The following is a 13439-nucleotide window of genomic DNA, read 5'->3' on the forward strand; positions in this document are numbered from 1 at the left end:
CCCTACAAAACAGTAGTTTCTCCAACCTTCTCCTGCAGTTTTACCCTGCTCTTTTCCTTGTCCCAAAATTCCTATTTGATTTTCAAGTAGAGTTTTATTTCTTTTTATACTTGTCTTCTTCCTCAAACTTTTTGTTTTAATAGACAAAGTTCCCTTATATGCTAGAAAGTATCAAATGCCAACTATATATAATGCTAATTAATATAATCCAATAAGTAAATATAAATAAAAATACATTGATTTAATAAAATTTTATTTTTGAGTGAATTTATACATGATGTCAGAGCTATTCCTTTACATTTTGTTAAGGATCTTTTGTTACACAGACTGTTTACTCCTCTCTCCATCTTGGTACTTGTTTAGTAAAATCAAAATTCTGGTTAAATATAACTCTCTGGCTCTCTGCGCCTGACCCCGAACAACTGAATATGGCTGGAGGAAATTACTTAACCATGCTGAGTGATTTTTCATTAATTCATGGTCATGTGGGGCCTTGTCACTGTTGGACTTCATTTCCTAGTCAATGACTCTCCTACTCTCTGAGATGGCTATTTCACACTTTCTTCTTTCTCTTCAAACCTCCATTACTTCCTCCTGTCTTGTTCTCTTAGCTGATGATTTTGTTTCTTATTTCGCTGAGATTATAGAAGCAAGTTGAAGAGATATTCCTCATCTTTACACCACACAATCAACCAGCCTATGTGCATCTGTACCCATAAACTCTGCCACCTGTCTTGTTAATAGGGATTCTTGTACCTAAGGCCAGCCATTCCACTTATGCACTGTTTTATCCCCAGTGCTTAGTGTTGTGTTTGGTATGTAACGAGTTCACAATAAATACTTATAAGTGAAAAAAAAATGAATGAATGAATGAATGCTGTTCTTTCCTTCATCAACATAAATTCAAGGGTTGTCCAATGAACAAAAGGCTGAACTTTATTTAAGAGTGTTGCTCCTGTGATCTCTTTTCACTTCGTTGAAGCTTTCGTGTTTCCACTCTGGATTCAGATTGGATATGGTGCCATAAAACTGAATTATCTTTGATGACAAGAAAAGTTCCTAGGGCTCAACACTAGGGGATGAGGATAGAACAGGTAACATGACAATATCTTTGTTGTTAAAAAGTTTGCATTCTAGTGAAGAAAAGCTTTATTCTACTTCAAAATTTAGTTGACAGGTTTTGAGATATTTTGAGTCTTGCTTTAAGTTTGTTAATTAATTAAATTATCAAATTAGACAAGTATAGATTAATATTTTCCCTACTTGTGTGATTGTCTTTTCTAATAGCTTATTTATTTGGTATGACAAGTATCGTTTTTCTTTATAATGTCTTTATTGCTTTTTTACCTGAATTCCAACCACTACAGCTGCTTTCTCAGTGTACTTTACCCCATGATGTGTAATTAAGCTATAATTAATAAGGTTAAAGAATTGATTGTTATCATCACTCTCTGAGGAAAAGTTGCAGGAATAAAATTACAGATGATAGCTTTTTTTTTTTTTTTTTTACCCAAACATGTTTAATATATGCTTCTTTCAAGCGGATTTCAGGATTTACAGACTAGACCATCTTACCCATCCTTAGGCTTTCAGCAGAATGGTAAACTATCTTGTTCAGGAGACCATTCTCTTCACTAGTTTTAAAAGAGGGGAATTTCTGTTTCTTTTCTCTTGGTTTTATGTTTTATAAATTTACACCTTTATAATTTTTTCTTTTATCTTACCTGGCTCTTTTCTGCAGAAAATTAAGCTCAAGTTTTCATCAACTACAAGATTAACCTCATTTATTTAATCTATCTGACTTCCTTTCCTAAGTCTAAATGATTTTATTTCTCTGAAACTTTTCTTTTGGGCTTTCCTCACAACTTTCCCTTTCTCATTACTTTTCTGTAACCATAACTATCAAACAGCAAAATATCACTCTGTATATATTATAAAACAAAATTTTTATTTGGGCCAAATACAGTAGAAAATTATCCCTCTTGATTTTTTTTAAAAGTAAAGTTTACTTAAATGGTTTAGGAGGGGTATTATAGTATCTAGGACAGTCTGACTGTATTAAAAGGCTTATAATTATATAAGAAACATAGACTTAAACACATAAAAATAACCAAGAGAATGAACTCTGGATCCAATCTTTTGCTAAATTGTAAAGAACTAATTTGCCTTTAAATTTACAGTCTAGTGGGAAGATAATTTACGAACATGAAAAATTATAGATCATCAGTACTTGACTATGTGCTGAGTTATGTGTTATGGTATATCAGAGGTTTTCACAGGAAGAAAGGATTAGAGTGGGTTTGCCACAGGTGGGAGTTTAAGTTTAAAACAAGGACTAGGATTTGCCTGGGGAAAAGAAGATATTATCGAGAAATAAAATTCCTGAGTGGAGACCGCCTTGAGATTAACAAGCCATATTAGGGTACTTGGAATTTTGGTTAATATCTTCTGAGAAGGGTAGGGTTACTCCTTGTATTAATCAGGGTTCTCCAGAGATACAGACCAATAGAATCTCCATCTCTCTCTCTCTCTCTCTCTCACTCTCTCTCTCTCTCTCCCCCCCTTCTCCTCCTCCTCCTCCTCCTCCCTCTATCTCTCTCTCTTCTATCATCTATCTGGCTTATTGTAGGAATTGGTTCATGCATTATGGAAGCCAAGAGATTCCATGATCTGCTGTCTGCAGGCTGGGAAACCAGAGAAGCCCGTGGTATAATTCAGTCCAAGTTGAAAAGCCAGAGAACCTGGGGGCAGGTGGGACAATGATATAAATCCTGGTTCCAATTTGAAGGCCCAAGAACCAGGAGTGCTGATAACTAAGAAGATAGATGTTCTAGCTCAAGCACAAAGAGCAAATTCACCATTTTCTCCCCTTTTTTTCTATTCAGATGCTCAAGCACTGAATGAAGCTTACCTGCTTCGGTGAGGGTGATCTTTGCTCAGTTTAAACTATTAGGGAAATGCAAATCAAAACCACAATGAGATACCATCTCACATCTATTAGAATAGCTATGATCAACAGGACAAGTAATAACAAATGTTGGAGAGGATGTGGAGAAAAAGGAACCCTCATACACTGCTGGTGGGACTGCAAATTGGTACAGCCACTATGGAAAACAGTATGAAGTTTCCTAAAAAGTAAGAATTGATCTACCATATGATCCAGAAATTCCTCTATTGAGTATTTAACCCAAAGAGTTGAAAGCCTATGTCAGAAAAGATATCTGCACATTGATGTTCATAGCAGCATTATTCACGGTGGCCAGGACATGGAAGCAACCAAAGTGTCCTATGATAGATGACTGGCTAAAGAAGCTGTGGTACATATATACAATGGAATACTACTCAGCCATAAGAAGAGATGAAATACTGCCATTCGCGACATCATGGATGGACCTCGAGATAATCATGTTAAGTGAAATAAGCCAGACAGAAAAGGTTGAAAATCACATGTTATCACTTATATGTGAGATATAAACCTAAAAGCAACAAACGAACAGGACAGAGACTCATGGACATGGACCATAGGCTAGTGGTTACCAGAGGACTATAGCCTAGTGGTTACTTGTGGGGTAGGGGAGGAAGAGGGAGATAGATGGGGCAAAGGAGGTAAAAATATAGGGTTTACAGGGAGGGTGAAGTGGATAAAGGGGATCAAATATATGGTAGCTGAAGGAAACTGAATTTTGGGTGATAAACACACAATAGAAAATACAGATGTCAAATTATAATGTACACCTGGAAATTATATAATTGTATTAACTAATGTTACCCCAATAAACTTAATTTAAAAAAAAGAATTCAAATGCTAATCGTTTCTGGAAACACCCTCACAGACACACCCAGAAACAATGTTTAACCAGCTATCTGAGCATCCCTTAGCCTAGTTAAGTTGGCACCTATAAATAACCATCATACTCCTAGAAAAAAAAATATTTAGTCAATTCCTCCAAAAGCAATGCCTTTTCTGATCATTATAGGAAATAATTGGGAGTTTTGGAGAACAAAACACTTGACTCATTTTTTATGCTTACTTTATTTATTTATGGCTCCTTTCCAGCCATCTGTTCATGCCCAGCCTTAAACAGATGCATTTTAATATGCATTTTCTCTGGATATTGTAAAAATTATAATAAAAAATATAGCTTCAAGTACTTACTATGTGCTAGGAACTGTTTCAAGTGCTTTATAACTGTTAACTCAATCTCTCAGAACAATCTTAAAACATAAATACTGCTATTATCTCTATTTTACACATAAAGTTAGGCACAGAGAAGATATATGAGAAGTCGTTCAACAGTATAGATTTGTAATTGACAAAGCCAAAGTCTGAACCCTAGTTGTCTGATTCCAGAGGTTGTGCTCTTAATCTTATTCAGAGCCTGTACCCTGGACTTAGTCACTTAGACACTTTTGTTGAGCATTGACTAAGCCATGGACATTACGGGGCTAAACAATTGTAAGACACGGCTCTATCCTTAAAGAGCAGACAGCTTGTTGCTAAATTATAAGGATGGATTTACAGGCTTTAGCTGTTGAGGTGAGAGTTGATTAATGAGATCAGGAGTCAATGAGGTCTGCACTGAGCTTTAGAGAGGAGTTGGATGAATGCACTAGGATGGAAGAGAATGCTTAGGCAGGGTACCTATGGGAGTGCATATACAGAGGTGGTGTATTAATTTCCTAAGGCTGCCATAACAAAATACGAAAAATTTGGTGGCTTAAAACAACAGAAATTTATTTTGTCACAGTTGAGAAGACTAGATGCCTGAAATCAAGGTGTAGGCAGGGCCATGCTCTCTCTGAAGCCTCCAGGGAAGAATCCTTCCTTGCTTCTGCCTAGTTTCTGGTGGCTCCTGGAAATCCTTGGGCTTCCTTGGTTTGTAATTGCATCACTTCAACCTCTTCCTCTGTCTTCATAGAACCTTCTTTCCTGTGCCTCTGTGTGTCCTCTCCTCTTTCCACAGGAACACCAGTTGTTGGATTTAGGGCCCATGCTAGTCCAGTATGGCCTCATTTTAATGCATTACTTCTGTGAAGATTTTTCTTCCAATAAAGTCACTCTGTGAGGTGGACATGAATTTTGGAGGGACATTATTCAATCCTCTATAAGTGTTTATAACACAGGCAATGCCATAGATACCATGGGTTTTGAGCAAAGGGAGTGAGTGGGAGATCTTTCGGGGAGAAAATGTGAGTTGTACTTTAAACCACGAGTTCGAAGTGACATTTTTGGATGTATTTCAATGACAATATGAACCAGTTTTACTTCTTTGGAAATATTACCCATTTCTAGGTCCTGTAAAGCACTTGGTTATTGCTATATAAGAAATTAAGTAGGTTATTTCTCTGTTGAAATATACTTTCTTTCTTTTATAAGTTTATATCCTTCAGCTCTTTTCCATGTATTTTATGAATCCTTCTCTTCCTTATAATTAACATTGACATGGAACAACACACATTTATTGAGTACCACTTATATATCCAGCACCATTCTAACTCTTTACACTTAATCTTTACAACAATCTGATGAAAACTGCCCTATAACCTTTTTACAGGTGAGGAAATTGAGATGGTTTTTATTTCAATGCTGCATTTTAATAAAAAAAATAAAATAATCTTGGGGTATTTTACCTCATAATTTTACTTAAATTGTGACCACATGTTGTGCTACCAAGACAATAATCAGATGACTAGGTGTCTCTTGTATTAGATATTTCTCAAAGTTCAGGAAGTACATTGCCTGAAAATGGGAAGGTTTCTCTGAATTTGATCACAACACAAAATTCAGAAAATGCTGGAGCTTAAAAACATATGTTATAGATTGAGGCTATGTGATAGATCTGGTTTATTAGTTCATAAATTGTACCACACATTTCTTTTGGTGACATAACTACTGGGAACTTGAACTGCTGGTTGTTACACATATATATTTAAAAAGTGGTGCCTTTAGAACAGCTAATTTAAGCCTCTATTTCTCCAAATCTTATTTAAGGGATTCTAGAAGGGTGACTAAGAACAATAACATTGGAATCTTTCTCTTGACACTGTGACTTGCATGTAAGAAGTTTGCCTGAACTTTCTGAGGAAAAGTAACCTCATGGAGATAGGGTAATTAATATACAGAATTATTTCAAAAATTAAATAAAATTATGCATGTTTGTCTATAACAGAGTAAGTGCTAAATTTATTAACTAAAACTTGGTTATGAATAAAGAATATACATTTACTTTATTATTTATGAAATTATACTCGATGTCTTTTTTAATACTTGAGATTGTTTCAATTTCATTAGTTGGTAGAGGCATTTTAGCTTACCTTGTTTTAAGTCACAAAATTAAATATAAAAATCTTTCAGGTTTTACATGTAGATAGATACTAGTGTAAGGAAATATGAAAGATTTAATTCATATAGTTGTTAAATTCTCATATATGCATAATTGTTCTTATGGGTTGCTAATTAGGCCTTTAAAATATGTAGTGCCCATTATAGTTAGATACAATTGAGTGACTTGGTATTTCTAAAAGTCTGAAAAGATGTCGATATTATTAGTAGACTACTGGAATAATAGCCATTTTAGGTAGCTCTTTAAACTCTGGTTGAAGTATTTAGTTGATAATGACCCTATAATTTCCTAAATCCCAAGATAATTCCTTGTGTTCAACAATATATGAGTATTTTAAATAAAATAATATTTTTTATACCTTCTTTGCCTTTATGGAAAAGTGACTGATTCACAATTGGATGCCTTAAGTAATACCTACCCCGAAATAACTTATTTCTGAAGTGATTAACTTAGTTCTCAGTATTTTAAGAATCAGAGAAAGTGAAATTCTATTAGGTGATTTATTTTTATTTCTCTCATAAAGCAATATGAAACCTGTGGACATGTCTTGGATCAAAAAGCACAAGGCATTTACAGACAAAAGCTAGAAATAAATAAGGATAAATGTTGAAACATTTATCTGGCTAAAGGTTTTTACATTCTGTCAAGGTTTTGGGCTTATAAGGCTAATTATAAAATTATCTACTTCTATATAATAAACTCAGTGTAGACTATAAAGAGTCTTACATAGTTTAGATTTTGAAGTTTCTGTAGATCTTCATCCTTATATATTACCAAGTATTTTAATTTGACATCTCATTTATAGTAAAAGAACTGAGAGAATTGTTTGTTGAAGATTGATATATAAAAATTGGTCATATTTTCCTAACTTTGATTTTTAAAATATCCCTGATTATATTCATTGTAAATTATTTATTTTTCATGCTTGTTTAGATTCATTTCTAAGTAACACACTTATTGAATTATAGTTAAGATCAATATATGCTTTTCATGAACACAACTATAAACTACAAACAATTTGAATTTAGGTTGTTTAAACATTCGATCCATTTGTAGTAGAAAAATCCATTAAAACAATAAACCTGTCGTATTAGTGAAGATATGAAATCACTATAATTTTCCTTTATTTCAGCAAATATTCATAGAAAGTGAAAGAGTAAGTACAGCTGGTCAATATGTTTGTGGATATGCAAAAAGTATTGCTTTGCTGGATTTGGGTACATGTGATAGCTGAATTACTCTGTAAGAAGATAGAATTTTTTTTTCTTTTTTTTTTTTTTAGGTGAGGCAACCCTTGGTTGGCCTCACAGATTGCAAGGAACTTGTCAGTTTACAATCCCTTATTTTTTAATTTTTTACACCTACAGCATCTGGCCTTCCTAGGTGGTCTCTCATCCAAGTACTAACCAAGCCCGATCCTGCTTAGCTTTCAAGATCAGACAGGATCAAGCTTGTTCAGGGTAGCATGGTCATAGACAGATTATTATTATTTTTTTCTTCAGAAAGAGAAGAGCAGATAGGGAAGGGTAGAGAGTAAACAGTAGAGAGGAGGAATAAGGAGTCACATAAAAAGCCCTAGGAATAAGGATTTAACATTTAATTTTAAATCTGATGCTCTGAGGTATAACTTCTCCCCCTCTCCAAGCTTTCATCAAAGACTACAACACGAAAGGTCTTTTGCTTATGTGTGTATAAGTCAAGGAGAGGTGATGGAGGTAAAATCATGGTTATTACTTGAATATAAATTAGTTCCCTTGTGCTTTTTAATTTTAATTAATTAGAACAAAAGAATTATCCTTTTTTATATCTTAAATTTTGAAGTAATCATCAATTTGACAGTATTCTCAAATAGAACACTGTTCTGACATCATTTTTAAGTGACACAGCATCATTTTAAGGTCTCCAAGGAATGTATCACAATGGCCATGTAGCAGATCCATACACAGTATTAGTGTAGCTGGTCCTCAGCAGCCCCATATGGTGGTGGGTGCCAAAGCCCAGAGCAGTGTTAACAGCTCTGAGTGTGTATTTACTCAATACCATAATGACAGGGAAGTATGATCCATTGGTAATTCATGCACTGAGATTATGTCCCTAAGGAGTCACTGACTGATTTATGGTGTGCACATAGAATGTGTGTCATAGAATATAGAAGTAAGGCATCCACATGTGTTCAAGAGCTGTGCAACCATCTGACATGCCATCAAGCATTTAAAAAGAAAAGAAGATTTCAAGTGCTATTAATGGCATTAGTGGTAATATTAGGTTGCACAAACTGTTCTTGTATTTGGTTTTCAATGTATTAAGCAACAATCACAAAACCTCTTGAAACTGGGGCTTAGTGGTGGTTAGGTCCTTCCTATAATGTGGTACAAAGTTCATCTCACTTGTTACAGCATAGTGAAGTTATAATGGGATTACCTTTCTCAGCAGAATCCAAAAATTTCTACTTCTTTTCAAAATGCAAATCTCAGGAGATTATAGTTAAAGACTATGCTATTGACCTAATTTCTCTGATGGTTTAATTTCATTCATGTTTTCGTCTGAGGAATTTCATCCTTATAATTGTAAATTCATGCAATGTGGCCTATATTCTAGTTCATGGCAACTTTGTTTCACACAGTCCCATTATATGACCTAGTGGATTGTTTGAATAATTAGACCATTAGTTATATGAAGTTTGCATATACATGTATGCATACATATTTAAAACTGAATAAACAAATTGCCTGAATAAACAGCTTTAATTTACATGATACAAAATGACTTTATTATAGTTTAGTTTTCTACTATTAAATAAAATATGCCATGTCATATCATGGTTTAAGACAATTGAAAGTATTTTCAGAATTTTTGTGGAGAGAACATGCAAAAATACCTTAGAATGTATACTTAAGTTTCTCATAACATTTAGTAGCTGTACAATTATATAGATGAATTAAAACTATCTACAGTATAGATTGTTACATAATTTACTTTCAGTTCTTGTTAACCAAATTTCAATGTTTATTATGTCAAAACTAATATTATTCATTTTTCTGAAGCTAAAGATCTTTTTTCTTTCCATTAAGGTAATTTCAGAATTTTGTTGACAATAAGATTGTATTAGTTTAGATCTATTTATTGCTATAATTTACTTTTGGCAAGAGATGACTAGGAATAATTACAAACTGTTAAGAGAAGCATATTTACATTGTGATGTATTAAAGTGAAAAATGACATTAGCTCGGTAGGAATTGAACAAATAGTGTTATATTTGGTGTTCTGTATGTGCACTCATATATTCATAGAGGACTCACCATGGAAAGATCTATGGGAAAAATGAGGTTGATACCCTTGTCTTCCGAGAACCATTTTTCTTTCCAGATGCTCCACTGCTCTTTCCTTTCAAATATGTTAGCTGCAAATGACATAAGTGAGCTAAGTAGGTGTTATTCTAAAAGAAAAAACTATTTATTATTTAGTTAAATGTTATATAAATATTACAAAATGGAGCAGAACGTGTTTCTGTGACTCCTGGAATTTTTATTGGTTTAAAATATGTTCTTTTTTTTTTTTTTTTAATCTGTGCCTGTGCTTGACTTAGCCGGTTTGCAAATACATTTCTATTTCTAACCCCATTCTTCATGTTTTTCCATGGAAATTAGAAAAATCTAATTTCTCACTTCCTCAGTCCCTCTTGTGATAAATGATCACTTAGGGACACAGTAGAGGTATTCTGGGAAGGATTTTATTGGTGATGCCTTGTCTCTGTTTTTGCTTATGACACTGATATAATGCGTGATACTTTGGTAACCATTTTGTGAACCTGAGGTGTTAAATATGAGGTAAAAGTCCTCTGAACTAGAAATCTAACCCCAGTAGCCACTTCCCTTAGCTGTGTGGTCCAATATGCTAGTCGCTAGCCACATCTGGCTAAAGAGCACTTGAAATGTGACAAGTTTAAATTCAGATATACTGTTAATATCATATGCACACCAAATTTCAAAGACTTAGTATAAAAAAAGTTATGTTATAATATTTGTAATATGGGTTGCATGTTGAAGTGATAATATGTTGGATATATTGGGCTAAATAAAATATTTTAAAATTAACTTTACCTATTTTCTTCTACTTTTTTTAATGTGGCTAATTATAAACTTTACAATTACATATGTGACCTGAGTTTTTTGTTCATATTATATTTCTGTTGGACAACACTACTCTAGATATTTTTGTGTGTGTGAGAAAAATATATTTAGGCCCATAAAAGTTAGGCTGTTACTTATGGCTGAAAGCTTTCTTTACTGCTACCAAATGCCATTTCCAATCACTGAATAAGAAGATCATGGAAGTCATTGATTGAGTCTTTCCTACACATATATGGATAGTATAGTTTTGATCAAACCACAGCATAAGATTTACCACTTTTGCACTTATCCAATACTAATTTCTGGTTATTACTCTATTTAAACAAATGTCTATTTTAAACAGTGAGACAGACTTGGGTACACATTTAGGCTCAGATCCTTATTGTCTGTGGCCATTAGACAAGTTATTTAACCTTCCCAAGTCTCAATTTCCCTTGTTTTAAAACAACTAAGATAATGCCTGACTTGTAAGATTGTGTGAGGACTTATATGAAATGGGTAACCCAGTGACTGGTACATAAATACTTGTTGCTTAAAGTATGGTAGTTCTTATTATAAAAGGGTAAATCTCAATCTCCATCAGTGGTTGGAAGAGTAAAGGAATGAGTGGAGAAAAACAGTCATTAAGAAAAAGTGTGAGTTGGTTATTGTATAGAGTAATAAAAACCACATGTAAAGGGATCTGTGCACAAGATAGGGCTTGGCCATCCACTGGGGGCCTTATCTGAAGCCCTTCTACCAGACTCTGCTGCCACCATTTTCATTTTCTCTTCCCAAGGCCAATGAAGATTGAGATCTGGCCTTAATAAAATTTGGGAGTAGCATATAAGCACTGCTCAGGGAAGGGAAAGCTGTGCAATTATGAGTTTACAGAAAATGAGCTTGTTTGATTTATGGGGTCTGCACAATTTGATTTGTTTTTTTGTTTCCTTTTCTAGAGTTTGTGCTGGAAGAAATGTTTAGGAAGATAGAAATAGCTTTGCTATTTTCTTAAATGTTTTAGAAGGAAAAGGGAAAGATAAGAGAAGTAAGAACATAGTGTTAGGTAGTATTAATACTAATATGGGAAAAAAATGGGCCTTTGGCAGGCACTCTTGGAAGGGAAAGGGAATCCACAGAAATACACCCACACTGTAAAAATGCATTCTCTCCACCCCACTGCACATTCTACGTGTGGCTGGAAAAATATCCAAATGGGTAGCAGTAACACTGCTGAGATACATGATTTAATAAGAGAGTCAGTGCAATTACAGTCAATATTTCAAATGCGACATTCTAAGAGAAACACAATTGGGCAAGAGAGAGCTTAAAATGGATTAAAATTTAAACAATTCCCAATCAAATAAAAATGTTCTGGGAATAGTGCCAGAGAGTTTTGTTGAATTGGTTTTAATAGAACTATTCTAAATTTAACCTGCCAGAATTATTTGCATTATTTTGAAATCACATATGTGGATATTGTTGAATGGACATTTAAAATATAATTTATATATATATTTTTAAATAATCAAACCTTGTTCTTGGTGACTGAGGCATCAGAGTATACATTATGTTTAGAATACAGAATCACTGAATTTTAAGATAAGACAGAATCTTAGAGGTCAGTGAGTACAATTCTGTTGAGTACAATTCCGTGAGTACAGTTTCTTGGTGATAGAAAAAAATCTGGGGAAACTGAGGCTTAAAACCGACAAGTGAGTAGCTAAGATAGGCCTGGAATCCAGCTTTGTTCACAACACCCAGCTGCCTTCTCATTGAACACTGACAGGCTGCCAGGAGATTGTTTTCTGGACAAACAGATGGGCTCTTCTGTTAACCTCCTGGTTAACAGATGCACATTTTAACAAGGGCCTAGAGGTAAAAGCTTAATCTAGAGTAGTGACAAATGTGGAAGACACAGAAAGCATTGCCATAGGCTGGAGAGGTCATGCAGGCATTATCTATAACATAGAGATGTCTCTGTGGAAATAGATTGAAGGCTGTACAACATGGCAAGTTCACTTCATGTGCTGTCTTGGTAAACGATTGAATGATTGATAAAATATAAATAGTTGAAAAAATAAAAATAGTCCACTGCCCAAGATCTTGAGAGCTGTCTCCCATAAGAGTTTAATAATAATCATAATGATGATGATGATGATGATGATGATACTCTCTTTTTCCCCCCTCTCTTTTTATATAAAGAAAAGTTTGATTATAAAGAAAGAAACAATTTGACGAGAATACGAATCATATTAGCTCTAGGTATAAAGAATTCTATGTATCTGGCTGGCACTCTTGGCTTCTGAAACATTTTTTTCAAGTCCTGTTTTATAGTCACCCCTCCTCCAGAATGTAAATAGGAAGGAAATGAGAGTCAGTTGCCCGCTGAGAGCTTAGTACAACCATTGTCTTTCTTACTTTTACCTATTACTTCAGAAGTTCTGGGAGTTATTTGTTAGAAGCTTTTTCTCAAATGTCAGGCAATCTTTGGCTGTCTGTTCATATTTGAAAGTAACAGTAAAAAGCTGATTGGAAGCAATGCGTGTGCACACACCCATGTGTACGAATGTGTGTTGTGCCAAGGAGATAGTTTATTGCATATTAGGCTTCAGTATTGTGGGCTCAGCATGAACTGTGTCACTGAACTATTTCATTATTAGAAAGTTTTCTTGTTTTCTTGTTTTTCTTTTGAGGTAGTTTCCTCAGAGAAGACTCCTCCAGAGTAATAAATCTATTTATGTATATTTATAATATTCTCTTATCTTTTTATATATCTATAGAAACTATAGTGATATCACGTGTTTCATTTTAATATTGGTAATTTGTGTATTCCCTTTTTTCTTCATTCAATCTAGCTAGAGTTTTATTGATTCTATTAATTATCTCAAAAAACCAGCTTTTTAAAAAAGACTTTTCTTTTTTTTTTTATAGAGAAGTTTTAGGTTTACAACAAAACTGAAAGAAAGATACAAGGATTTCCTAT

At 34.0% G+C, this 13439-nt stretch overlaps 1 long non-coding RNA gene across 1 annotated transcript in view; it reads right to left on the reverse strand.

The window, feature by feature from the left end:
* Nucleotides 1-4922: 4922 nt before the first annotated feature.
* The window catches only part of LOC112474457, a 13294-nt gene continuing 4777 nt past the window's right edge, over nucleotides 4923-13439 (reverse strand). Inside the window, exons 2-3 of the long non-coding RNA XR_003044366.1 lie at nucleotides 9644-9744; nucleotides 4923-5060 (exon numbers count right to left, since the gene is read on the reverse strand). This is a non-coding gene — a long non-coding RNA (uncharacterized LOC112474457). The remainder of the gene's footprint in view (nucleotides 5061-9643; nucleotides 9745-13439) is intronic.

Source organism: Pteropus alecto, unplaced genomic scaffold (assembly GCF_000325575.1).
Source record: "Pteropus alecto unplaced genomic scaffold, ASM32557v1 scaffold239, whole genome shotgun sequence".
NCBI lineage: Eukaryota > Metazoa > Chordata > Mammalia > Chiroptera > Pteropodidae > Pteropus > Pteropus alecto.